Source organism: Vulpes lagopus, chromosome 2 (genome assembly GCF_018345385.1).
Source record: "Vulpes lagopus strain Blue_001 chromosome 2, ASM1834538v1, whole genome shotgun sequence".
NCBI classification, from domain to species: Eukaryota; Metazoa; Chordata; class Mammalia; order Carnivora; family Canidae; genus Vulpes; species Vulpes lagopus.
In genome coordinates this window covers 110,085,689-110,099,542 of record NC_054825.1, presented here as the reverse complement: position 1 = coordinate 110,099,542, position 13,854 = coordinate 110,085,689, and positions in this window count along the sequence as shown.

The following is a 13,854-nucleotide window of genomic DNA, read 5'->3' as shown; positions in this document are numbered from 1 at the left end:
ATATTCCATGCTCATGGATTGGCAGAATTAATATTGTAAAAATGTCAATGTTACCCAGGGCAATTTATACGTTTAATGCAATCCCTATCAAAATACCATGGACTTTCTTCAGAGAGTTAGAACAAATTATTTTAAGATTTGTGTGGAATCAGAAAAGACCCAGAATAGCCAGGGGAATTTTAAAAAAGAAAACCATAGCTGGGGGCATCACAATGCCAGATTTCAGGTTGTACTACAAAGCTGTGGTCATCAAGACAGTGTGGTACTAGCACAAAAACAGACACATAGATCAATGGAACAGAATAGAGAACCCAGAAGTGGACCCTGAAATGTACGGTCATCTAATATTCGACAAAGATTTCTTACTGATCTCAAACCAAATCTCTAAGTTTGATTTAAAGAGGCCATAATTATTTTAATTCATCAGAAAAATAATGACAGACATAGAGATCCAATGACTATCAGTATTGGAACAAGCATATATAATATATAAAATAAATGCATTTGGTATATTTAAATAAACTTGAAACTTAATTAAAAAAGAGAGTATAATTTGTAACAATAAATTTAAATATGAAATAAAGAGAAATTATAGAGTAAAGATTATAATAGAAATTAAATAACTATACCTAAGTAAACATAACTGAAGATTTACTTGGGGATATACCTGAAAAAAATATACAAAGAGTTTGAAGAAATTACACAGGAAATACTCTGTGAAAGAAAAGGGACAGATTTTAAAGAAAATTAAAAAGATATATCATATAATGTGAGAAGGTCTCGCACACATAATATCAAAACACCAGAAATAAACAGAAAGGGAGGACAAGAAATTGGAAGATATGATTCACAATTTTTCAGTTTAAATATACCAATTTACACATTTAGGAAGCCCAATAAGTCCCAGCCAAAATGAATGAAAATAAATAATATATATATAATATATATTAATATATATATATATATATATATATACACACACACACACATATTTTTAAGGAACTGACTGACACACATGATTTTGCAGGCTGGTAAGTCTGAAATCTGTAGGGTAGGCCCACAAGCTGGAAATTCAGGCAGAAGCTGGTACTGCAGTCTTGAGGCAAGATTTCTTTTCCAATAAACCTCAATTTTCACTCTCAGGGCCCCAAATGGATGAGGCCCACTTTCTTTATTGAGGGTAATCTCCTTTACTTAAGGCCAATTTATATAAACCACATCTACAAAATAGGAAAAAGAAACAATAGAGAAAATCAAGAACAAAAAAATTTAAATAACAACTAAATTGACAAGTTTTAAGCAAGAGTGACTGAGAAAAAAAAAAGAGAGAGAAGACTCAATTTATTAAAATCAAGAGTAGAAAAGGAGAAATTACAACTAACTACAGAAATAAAAATCATAAGGGAATTCTCTGAACAATTATATGTCAATGAATTATGTAACATAGACATATTCCTAAAAAGATATATACTACAAAACTGACTCAGAAGAAATAGAAAATCTTAATAGATCATTAGTAGTATCATTTACCCTTCTGAGGAATAAAGACCCAACTGGCTAAGGAAGGGAACCGTGGACATGTGGGTGGGGAATTCTGGACTTTCAAGGGCCTTGGACATGGTCTGTGGAAGGAGTTACATCCCTTTGTTGCCCAGGACTCTTGGCCTGTGCATAGTGATGTGGACAGAAAAGGGCAGTAGTGCAGCCCTCTTCTTCTTCAAAGAGGAAGCAGGGGCTCTTCTTCTCTGTCTCTTAAGACAGTGCTGCTTCCACTAACTACCTCTGTAACATTTGGCAAGTCTTATTATCTTTGGCTGTAGAAAAGAGATAATATTTCATTGAACATGAGAATTGAAAGGAATCAGAGATTAAAGATATTCTACATTGCCTCATACATGGAACAAAGAGATTTATATTTCTTCTTCCTTTCACTATTACCGTAATTTATCCTGGAATCTTAGGTTGTTCATTTATATAATAAGACTGATATCATTGCTTAATTCTTAGAATGATATAATGAAATACATTATGCAATATATGAAAATGAAACAATAAGAAGTAAATAAGTGGCATAGATGACAGTGAATATATAAGATAAGGAACTGAAGATAAAAACTTCCACTTGGGGAAAACATAAGTGGAATTAAGAACTATTTGGAATTTTCTGCTCAGACCATTCTAATACTTATTTTTTCATATAAAATTTTCAACATTAGTTGATCTAGAAATACATTCTTGTTTTAGTTTTAGCAAAACCTGATAATATACAAACCCCATTTGGAAACCTTACCAAAGATTTATCATATAATTTCCAATAATATGTGTCAGGGAGATTTCTGTTGGTGCCAGTCCTCAGATGTTCTGCTTTTCTCTTGGCCAGCATAAGCAGATGGCATCTTGCAAAGAAGTTGGCCAAGAGATGTAATTGGAGAAGAAACTCTATGTGCCTGTAATTTGAAAACTGTCTGGATTGTGATGAAACAGGAGTCATGGTGGGATTTTGAAGTTTAGTAGGAGTCATCAGAAGAATGAAATATTTTCCGGATCAGAGTTCTGCATAGTCTCTTACCCAGTCATGTTACCCTCCCTACATACATCTGAAACAGTATGAAACCATCTGATTTTTTCTAGTAGGTTTATTCAACTACCACTTCTGCTGTTGTATTCACCACAGTCCCCAACAGCATCAGTGAAAGTATAAATTTATCATGAGGCAGTGATAATCTAGAAAGTTTAGTAAAATTAAATTCATGAAAACCTTTCAGATAAAGAAACTGATAACTGATACTTGGCATAAAGTAAATTATAGTTATTGAATTTTGCATTGTTAATTTGAGAAGGCATACTACTAACTTTTGGAATAGTCAGTACATGCTATATAAAACACTTTTAGTTGGACCAATAAATTTAATGAGGAAAGTAGACTCTCCCCTACCTTAAGGTTGCTATATAATAAGAACATATTCTAAAATAGTAAGGGCATATGGCCATGACTTCCTTATTTTAAAGGAAATATGCTTAACATATAACCCATTATGTGAAGAGAAATTCCACTGAGTGATAATTCAACATATGATTATTTTTATTTTTGAGAATAATCACTTAGAATTCCAACTTGATGTTAAATTTAATGGGCAAATCTATAGTTCTCTGTGAAAAAGTTACTTTTTTCTCTCTTATATTTTTAACAAACACATAAAAGAGAAACTATACAAGAATGAAAAGTATGCCATTATTTCTACAAAGTTCAAATTAAAACTATTTATTTTTTTAATAACTCAAGTGACCATCAAGGTCTAAGTACACAATTATATGATGGTTTAGCTGTATTTTTCTTCTATATTGAATGAATGAAGACTTTAAAATATTCTTCAAATAAGTTTGCGTTAATATATTCTCCATCATTTTATAAACATCATACTCCCCATACATATACATTATATATACATTATATATTTATTATTATATACACTTAAGGCTTTAAAGAGGTGTAAAGAATCTCATGTATATAAGGTGTTATATAGCCTACTGTCAAAAGAGGGACCAAGGTATAAAACTCTGGTCTTCTTGATTTAACAAATTATTATACATATCAGTAGATATCTATTGAGGCCTAGAAATCTCAGAGAGGACTGGGGAGCAAAAAAGGAATATTCTAAAAGACCCAAAAAGCTTATAGCCAGGTTAAAGTAGAGTGAGATCTCCTGCAGTTCAGAAAATAAATAAATGTATGGTAAATAAAACTAATTCTTCTCATTTTTTTCCCTGCATGATGTGCTAAGCAGAGATTTTGATTTCATTATCAAATTGTCTGAAGCCAAGGATGAAGTGAATATTGCTAAAACAAGAACAAAGCTCAAAAAAAAAAAAAAAAAAAAGAACAAAGCTCAGCCTCAGCTTATGTTGGTTTTGCCATCAGGCTAATATCATTAGTTAATATCAACAATTAATATCATTTATTTTAGCTTCTACTTTTCTTTTATACACACTGCCCAGCTTACAATAAGCAATTAGAAGACATATAAAGAAGGAATAAAATATAATCCATTGTCAAGAAAAAGAGATTGTCAACAATGGCAGATGTAGAAATAATCTAAATTTTAGAATTGCTAAATTATATAGAGTAACCCATCTTTAAAAGCGCCTTTAAAATATCCACCTATACCTATATTAAAATATCTAAAGAAAAGGTGGGCAAAATGCATGAAGAAATGGGTAATTTCACAAAAGAGATGGAAGCTAGGAAGAATGAAATGGAGATGATGTTTGTGAAAAGTATAGTACTAGAGAGGGATACAGTACAAGAAAGAATCAATAAAGGTAAAGTCATTTTACAGAAATAATCCTATATGAAACACAGAAAACAATTTTTAAAAAGAGCAACCTTTCAGATCTTTGGAACAGAATCAAATTTTGTAGTATACTTGTAATTAGAGTTTTAGATGAAGAGAAGAAAGAGAATGGGGCAAAAATAATACTGTATATGAAGAAATAATATCCCAGATTCTAAATTTCAAGAAAATTAACAATTAATAGACCTAAGTGAGTGAATCCTAGCAGGAAAAAAAATACAAAGAAACCCACAAGTAAGTACATAATAATCAAACTGCTGCAACAAAAATAAAGAGAAAATCATAAAATCATCCAGATAGGAGAAAACACAAAAATATAGGTAATTAACTATTTGAATGATAGCTGACTTCACGTCAGAAACTATGACATGCAGAAGAAAATGCATAAAACATATCTTAAAGTGCTCAGGGAAGGAAAAAAATAGAGAAATCAATACTTTTGAAAAATTAAGGTACAAAATATGTCATTTCAGGTAGATGAGAATTTATCCCCAAATGAATTGCATTACAAGAAATGCTAAAAGAAGTTTTTCAGAGAGAGGAAATTATAACAGAAACCTGTATCTTGAGGAAAAAATAAAGAACATCAATCAAGAAATATAAATATATATACCTTACAATTGTCTTTTAAACAAACAAAAATAATAATGTTATGTGGTTTATGATGTATGTAGAAGTAAAATTATACATATACTACCTAGTGAAATAAAGTTTAACTATGGGAATGCATTCAAAGAGCATTTTGTAGTAAGTTAAATATGCATATTGTAACCTTTAGGACAATGATAACACAAAGGGGCAAAACAATAAGATAATAGAGGAGATAAATAATACTCAAATAAATCTCAATTCACCTAAAAGGAGTAGATAGTGTAATCAATAACTACATTTAAAACCTGAAGGAATATATAGACGAATATATTGTCATAGTTGCAGGCTTTACATTTCTTAATAATGGAGACAAGTTTAGACAAAAAAAAATCAGTAAGGATATAGAAGATTTTAATAGCATATTGATAAACTAAATCTAATCAAAATTTAGAGAAAATTTCCCCCAACAATTTCAGAATGCACATTCTTCTCAGTATGCATGAAATACTCACCAAAGCAGACCACATGATTTTAAAAGCCTCAATAGATTCCAAATATTTGAAATGACACTGAGAGACTTTGGTTTCTGGTCTCGCATGTAAATAGCCTGAAAGTTGTTAACACCATCCTTACAACAAGAGCTGAGCAAATAAAAAATCAACAACTCCTAGATCCATCAGAGAATTGGGCTCATAGGGCAAACTACTGGCCCCCAAATTGAAGAGACAGGTGGATACAGAGAATCACAGTGTACCTCATGGAGCAGAAGCCCAGGACTCCTATGGAAACAGGTACTGGTACAGGAGAACCTCAACTGTATTGACATTGCTAGAGACCCAGTGTGCACAAGTTAGAGAATTAAAAGTTCTCTGCTGATTGTGAGAAGTCCAGCAAATACGAGAGTCCATACTGCATGAACTCCATTTCCATGAAATCTGGGAAGAGGAAACACCAATCTGTGTGGCAGAAACTGGGGACTGGCAGTGGATATGGGGAACTGACTGATCAGGAAGGCTCATGCAAGAACCTTCTAGGGTGATTTCAATTATCCATATCTTAAGAAGGTTGTAGGTAGCATGGGTCTATCCATTTGTGAAAATTCCTTGGGCAATAGGCTTCAGACAATTAATGTTGAACTGTGTGTAAGTTGTATTTCAACAATAGAATTAAAAATTCAATAAATGTGGACTTATCTGTCTTCCTATTCACTCTTCCTCTAAAAAAAATTCAGTTAATTCAGGAGAATCAGCCGAAGGACTCTGTTTCATCTTGCAGTACGCCATATGCATGTATATGGTGTATACACATTTGCATGTGTATGTGAGAAAGTAGACATAGGGATAGAGGTAGGTATTGAGAGGCAGACAGGCTATTGTGGCCATTGCTGCTAGAAACATCGGGGTGCAGGTGTCCCGACGTTTCATTGCATCTGAATCTTTGGGGTAAATCCCCAACAGTGCAATTGCTGGGTGGTAGGGCAGGTCTAGCCAAACTGTGGAAGGAGCCTCGGTGTCCATCGAAAGATGAATGGATAAAGAAGATGTGGTCTATGTATACAATGGAATATTACTCAGCAATTAGAAACGACAAATACCCACCATTTGCTTCAACGTGGATGGAACTGGAGGGTATGATGCTGAGTGAAATAAGTCAATCGGAGAAGGACAAACAGTGTATGTTCTCATTCATTTGGGGAATATAAATAATAGTGAAAGGGAATATAAAGGAAGGGAGAAGAAATGTTGGGAAATATCAGGAAGGAAGACAGAACATAAAGACTCCTAACTCTGGGAAACGAACTAGGGGTGGTGGAAGGGGAGGAGGGCGGGTGTTGGAGGGGAATGGGTGACGGGCACTGAGGCGGACACTTGACGGGATGAGCACTGGGTGTTTTTCTGTATGTTGGTAAATTGAACACCAATAAAAATTAATTTAAAAAAAAAGAAGACAATTTTAAATTGAGTTGTCATAACAAACTCTATTTTTTTCCTAACCAATAAAATCAGTCGATTCAGATTCAATTAAAAAAAATAAAAGAGAGAGAGAGGCAGACAGGGACATGGTGCTAGAGAGACACAAATAGAAGAGACATTTTCAAAAGGAGAAATGAAAAAATGCTTTTGCCATATTGTCAAACTTCAGGAAAGTTATGGAGGGCCAAAGGAAGTGTATCTACTAAGGAACCTAACAGCACTACTCTTTCTAATCAATGAGGCAAAGCAGGTAAATACAGTGAAAGGTAAAAGCAGAAATCAGAGCCAAGGCATGTTAAGTCAGAAATGCAGGTACTTGATAATATTTTTCACAAAATATCTGAGAGCTTTATACACCTTTTCCTTCTATTTTAAGTGATTCTCACCCTTTCTATGTCACGAATTCCCCGTTAGGGTTCAGGAAGAGAAGACACTGAGGAAGCCAATAGGTAGTTGCATTAGCTTTTCTATTTCAAGCTGTGACAGCTGCAAAATTGTTCAATGTAACTCCACAGGGAGCGCTACCCAGCTATGCAAATGAATTCCAAATGTGACATTTGCCGGTGTGGGGGATGGTGGCTGCAAAGGCTGAGTGACTGCCACCAGTCTGTCTGATGGATTGACTCATATCACTGAGAAGCCTGCTGCCAGTGATTGCTGCTTATCCATCTCATCAGCACCCTTCTCCCTGGAAGGAAGGAAAAGAAAAGAAAGAATAGAAGAAGAGAAGAGAAGTAGAGAGGAAATGAGAATTAACCTCTTTATTTATTTATCCCACCTACTGACAAGTACTCCTATCATGTTGTCATTCTCCTTCACCAAACCATTCCCTTGGCTCTGGTCATACGCTTTACTCATTTTATAATCAGTGCTCTTTCAGTATGAGACTCCTGTGTTATGTGTGTTATTTTCAGTTTTGTCAGGAGGCTCCTGATTTAGTGAAATAATCCCCTGTTTCCACATGAAAACATTTTGGTGGGTGGGAGGTTACAGAAGAGTGGCGAGGTAAAGAGTGAGTAATGTCAAAAAAGGGGACAGGACTTAAGATACGAGAGATGTGACAAAAAGGTTCATGGATCTGTAGTCTAGAATGTATTTCTCTCTAAGTGTTTTTCTTTTCTTTTCTTTTCTTTTCTTTTCTTTTCTTTTCTTTTCTTTTCTTTTCTTTTCTTTTCTTTTTTTCTTTTCTTTTCTTTTCTTTCTTTTTTTTCTTTTCTTTTCTTTCTTCTTCTTCTTCTTCTTCTTCTTCTTCTTCTTCTTCTTCTTTCTTCTTCTTCTTCTTCTTCTTCTTCTTCTTCTTCTTCTTCTTCTTCTTCTTCTTCTTCTTCTTTTTAATATTTTATTTATTTACTTGAGAGAGAGAGAGCACAGAGGGAGAGGGAGAAGCAGATTCCTGTCTGAGCAGACGGCCTGATACAGGGCTCAATCCCAGGACCCAAACATCATGACCTAAGGCAGATGCTTAACCGACCAAGGCACCCAAGCATTCCCAAATATTTTTATTTTCTTAATCTTCTCCCATCTGAATTGGCCTAGGTCATACTTCTTTATGAAAGAAGATTTTTTTTTTTTTTTGCAGAGAAGAGTGCCCTCCATTTAGGAGCTTATTAGTCATCTATCTTGTTTAAAGAGTTACAGGAAAGGCAATATTGGGTTGATAGGAGCAGACCTGATATACAAATGTGTTTCTGTTAATTTTCTCCAGATTGATTCACACTCTGATTCTCTTGACCTCCTGAAATTCTCAACTGCATTTGTTTCAAAATTCCTTTATTCAGTTGTGTTCAGTTTGCAAGCAGAATTTAATGGCAATATATAAGACTCAGGATATTATGGTTGGGAGAATAAAAATAGAATTTTTGTCCTTAGAAGAAGTCTGTAAATGGTAAAAACAACCAAACAAAAACAAAACAGAAACAAAAGCAAAAGACAAATACCCACAAACCATGAGGATATAGATGAAATCTGTATATGGCTATAAAGCCCACTTTTAAGTAGTCAGAAAGATTTAAGGCAGTGAATGGTAGAACCAAGTTGACAGAAGGGCTTCTAAGCATTATCAGTGCATGTGCTAAAACTCTCACACTGGAACCAACGTATAAAAGGGCCTACAGCAAAAGAGATTTACGCATGGGGCTTTTGGGGCATGGCGTGAACCACAATTATATACACAGGAAACCCACAAAGATTTTCCAATGGTTGTATAGAAACAAACAAACAAACAAACAAACACTCCACAAGTAGCTTCAACTAAAAGGACCAGGAATAATTTCTAACAAAAGGAAGGCCCTGGGCTTCCCAATTTTTATGTTGCTGAATAGAATTTTATCCCATACGTATTATGAAATTGGATTATTCTCTCATCTGTTAGTTTATATTTGGTTGATTTCCAGTTTGGGTTTATCATAAATTAAAGCAGCTATGAACATTAATGTATATATTTCTGTGTGGACACATGATTTTCTGTCTCTTGGGTAGATGCTTTAGTGTTGAATATCTTGGCCATATTGGAAGTGCACAATTAGCTTTAAAACACGAGGGCAAAGTGTCTGCAGAATTTTACATCCTACTAGCAATGTATGAAAGTTTCTGGTTTTTCCACCTCAATTTGCTGTGGTCAGTCTCTGTAATAGAAGTTCTAGAATAGTGTTATATATATATATATGTATATATATATATATATACATATATATATATATATATTTTAAGATTTTATTTATTTATTCATGAGAAACACAGAAAGAGGCAGAGACACAGGCAGAGGGAGAAGCACGTGCCTGTGGGGAGCCTGATGTGGGACTCGATCCCAGGACCCCAGAATCACAACCTGCCTTAGCCAAAGGCAGGAGTTCAACTGCTAAGCCACCCAGGTGCCTCTAGAATAGTATTGTCTCACAATGCTTTTAATCTGCATTTTCCTGGTGTCATAAAATTGAGCATCATTTCTTGTGCTATTTATCATATTCATATCAAATGCTAATTCTGTACACATTTTGGATATACAAACTTTTTTTGTATGTATGCAGAGCAAATATTTTCTTCTAGTTTCTTTTTTTTTCTTTTTTAAAGATTCTATTTATTTATTCATGAGAGACACAGGCAGAGACACAGGCAGAGGGAGAGGCAGGCTCCCTGCAGGGAGCTGGATGTGGGACTTGATCCCAGGACTCTGGGATCATGCCCTGGGCCAAAGGCAGATGCTCAACCGCTGAGCCACCCAGGCGTCCCTTTCTTCTAGTTTCTGTCTTGCATTTTCATTTCTTTAATGGTGTATTTCAAAAAGAAAAAGGTTTTAATTATGAAGTCCAATTTAACAAATAATTCCTTTATGTGTTTTACTTGTAGTAAGACAGCTAAGGAATCTTGGACTACATCAATGATGAAAGTACTTTTTTTAAAAGATTATTTGTTTATTTATTTATTCACAAGAGACACACAGAGAGAGGCAGAGACATAGAGGGAGAAGCAGTCTCCTCCCAGGAAGCCCAATTTGGGACTCGACCCCCAGACTGGTCGAAGGCAGATGCTCAACTGCTGAATCACCCAGACTTTCCAATGATGAAAATACTTATTCTATGCTTCATTCTAAACATTTTATAGTTTTGCATAGCTATGGCCAATTTTGAATTATTTTTATTGCATGGTAGATGATAAGGTCAAGATTTTTAAATATATTAATACACAATTTTCAAGGAATATGTGTTGAAAATTCTATTCTCCCACATTAAACTATCTTGACTCATTTCCCCATTAAATTTCTGGATGAAATAAAAACTCAACTATCTATATTTTGATAAAATTCTGGACAATTTTTCACCAAATTAATTTATCCCTTACATTTAGGCCTATTTCTAGACTCAATAACTTGTTCTATTGGACGGCTTGTCTATTCATATGTCAATGTAACATTCTGTTGATTCCTATAGCTTTAAAAAAGTTTGAAAATCAGGGGCACCTGGGTGGCTCCGTGGTGGAGCATCTGCCTTTGGCTCAGGTCATGATCCTGGGGTCCTGCAATCAAGTCCTGCATCAGGCTTCCCACAGGGAGTCTGCTTCTCCCTCTGCCTGTGTCTCTGCCACTCTGTCTGTGTCTCTTATGAATAAATAAATAAAATATTTTTTTAAAAAAGAAAATCAGGTACTCAAGCATATAATGAAATGCTACTTAGTGTTTTTTAAAAAATGAACTACTGGTATGTGCAAAAATATGTATAAATCTCAATGAAGAAAAGATGTGAAGAAATGTTGAAGATTCATAGCAAGTTTTAGAACAAACAATATTAATCTATAATAAAAATCAGAACTGTGTAGAGAGCTTTGGCAGAGGCGCACATGGAAAGTCTATGAGGAGACTAACAAGTAATGTATCTTGACTGGGTGATGCTAAGGTGTGTGTGTGTGTGTGTGTGTGTGTGTGTATTGGTTAAAATTTAATTGTCCTTAAGATATGTGCATTGAGCTATTTGTAAGGTGTTCTTTAATTCTTTTTTTTAATAAAATCTTGCAAAATCAAGGATTATTACTTATTTGTAATTATCTGGGTAAGGCTACATCTCTGGTTGTGATTGGTTTATCTAAAGTGTTTTCCATTCCCACAATTTTTACATTACAATGATAATAAACAGTTGAAGCAGAGAATTTCAGATGTTGGTAGCAGCAAGTATAAAAGTCAAGGGAAAGGTGAAGACTGTAGGCAAAACATTAAAGAAGCTCTTTGCTAGCAGGTAACAATGAGTAAGGACAGCAGAGGACGATGAGGAATCAGGGAGGCCAGTTGGAGCCAGATATGTAAGGATTTTGGGGGGTTAGAGCACATTTAAAGATGTCCTGGTGATTGTCATGATTTTTCTTTGTGCCATCTTAACTTTAGACAACAGTCTGCATACACTAAGTTGGAAATTATAATGTTATTCTGACACAGATGGGGAAAAAAATGGTTGAAAAACTTGCTTCTGAGATCCTCCGGGATAAGCCAGCACTAATGTTATCATCGCCTGGTACTCCATCACTGATGCCACACTAACAGAGTCCTTTGAGGGCTTCCACAGGATTTGAAAAAGTTTAATTACAGTAGGTATTTCTGATCCTTAAAGTAAGATCTTCCTTTTTGAAAAGTTCACATTTGAACACATGCAAATGCAAATGGACAAGTACATTTAAACTCACAGAACACACTAATGTCTTGGTGGACATTAAACTACCTCTAGCAAAATAATGACAAACTTTTTTTTTGGAGAGTGCAGGGAAAGTTAAGGATGTGTTTATATGTGATATATATATTTTTTTTCTTTTTTTACTTTTAAAAAGATTTTATTTGTTTATTCATGAGAGACAGAGAGAGAGATTGAGGCAGAGACATAGGCAGAGGGAGAAGCAGACTCCCTGAAGGGATCCTGATGCAGGACTCATCCCAGGACCCCAGGATCATGACCTGAGCTGAAGGTAGACACTCAGCCTCTAAATCACCCAGGTGCCCCGTTATGTTTGTGTTTTAAATAATATATTTTTTTCTTGAAATCATTTTTTTAAATTCATTTTTATAATACACTTTATGTTGATAAAGGAGGTGACTATACCCTTTATTTCTCTTGCTTTTATTTTGACCAAGTTTAGGTCCACACTTGGACCTGTTTTCCCCTCAGTGTGGAGTCCTGTTTGGAAAGGGAGTCCTAACGCAATGACTTTGGGAGTTCATGGCAGCTAGAATTCTCCGTTCCTTGTGGTTCTTACAGGGGAGCTCCTTGAATTCAACTTATACTGAATTAGACAAAACACTTCTTGTTCCAATTTCTGTTTTCAAACTGGCCCATTATTCTTATAGTTACTTAGAGGATCTCCTGTTTCACACCAAACCCACCCTGTCTTCCCTCTGCTGTCTCCCACGCAGATACCAGTAATTTATAACTTTTAGGGCAGCTGATGATTTTTTCCCCCCTGCTTTCATTTGATTTTGAAGACTAAGATTATACTTTGTTATTTTATTTTGCTGTAAATGTTGTTCATGGACTTAAAAAGTCTTGTTATATTATTTTAATTGCTCTGTTATTATGTGGGTATTTGGAAAGATATAAAAATTTCTGCTATTATTTCTACCATCATCTTCTCCAAATCCTTTTATGATTATTACTTTTATCTAATATTAATTTCCATAGTTTGTTCCTTTATACATTTTCCTTACATTTCTTTTATCTAGTCAGTTGCAAATCTGAGAAAAATCTAGATTTTTCCCTTTTAATATATTTCTTAGTAAATTCATTTCCATTTCCCTATACTACTAAATGCAAATGTGTTTCTCTAGTAATTCTGTTCTCCAAGCACTCTATTTCTACTACCAAGCTATCAGCAGTGTCTCTTGAAACTATCAATTATTGAGGATCCAATTATTTGATTTCTTCCTCCAATATTTGTTCATTTATTTATCTAAAATTTATCCCTCACATATTTCTCACTTTGCAAGATATATATACACTATACACACAAGTGTGTACATATATATGTGTATATAATATCTTAATTTCTTCATATCTTTCTTTCCTATCTTCCATTGTCTCTACTCCGATGAAATCTTTAAAATACCTATCCCTCACCCAGAATTTTCTGAGAAGCTTTGATTTTGATTTTGCTGACATATTTTAATTTAATTTCAATATTTATTACTAGAACTTCTTCTGTGGTATGAATCCATTGCTTTAAGAATTCTAATTTAGCATTTCTATATTCCTAGATAATCTGCTATTTTCAATCTAGATAAAGATATAGGTATTGTGTGTTTTAATTTTTTTTTTATATATCTGTAAATCTTCTGGACAGTGGAGTCGTGCTCTTTCAGGGAGTTGGAAGTGATCCCACCATCTGCTAGCCCGCAAGCTTATATAAAAGAATTCCAATGCCAGTCTGACCTTTCTTCCTTTGGAGAAAACACGATCTTCTGATCTGGA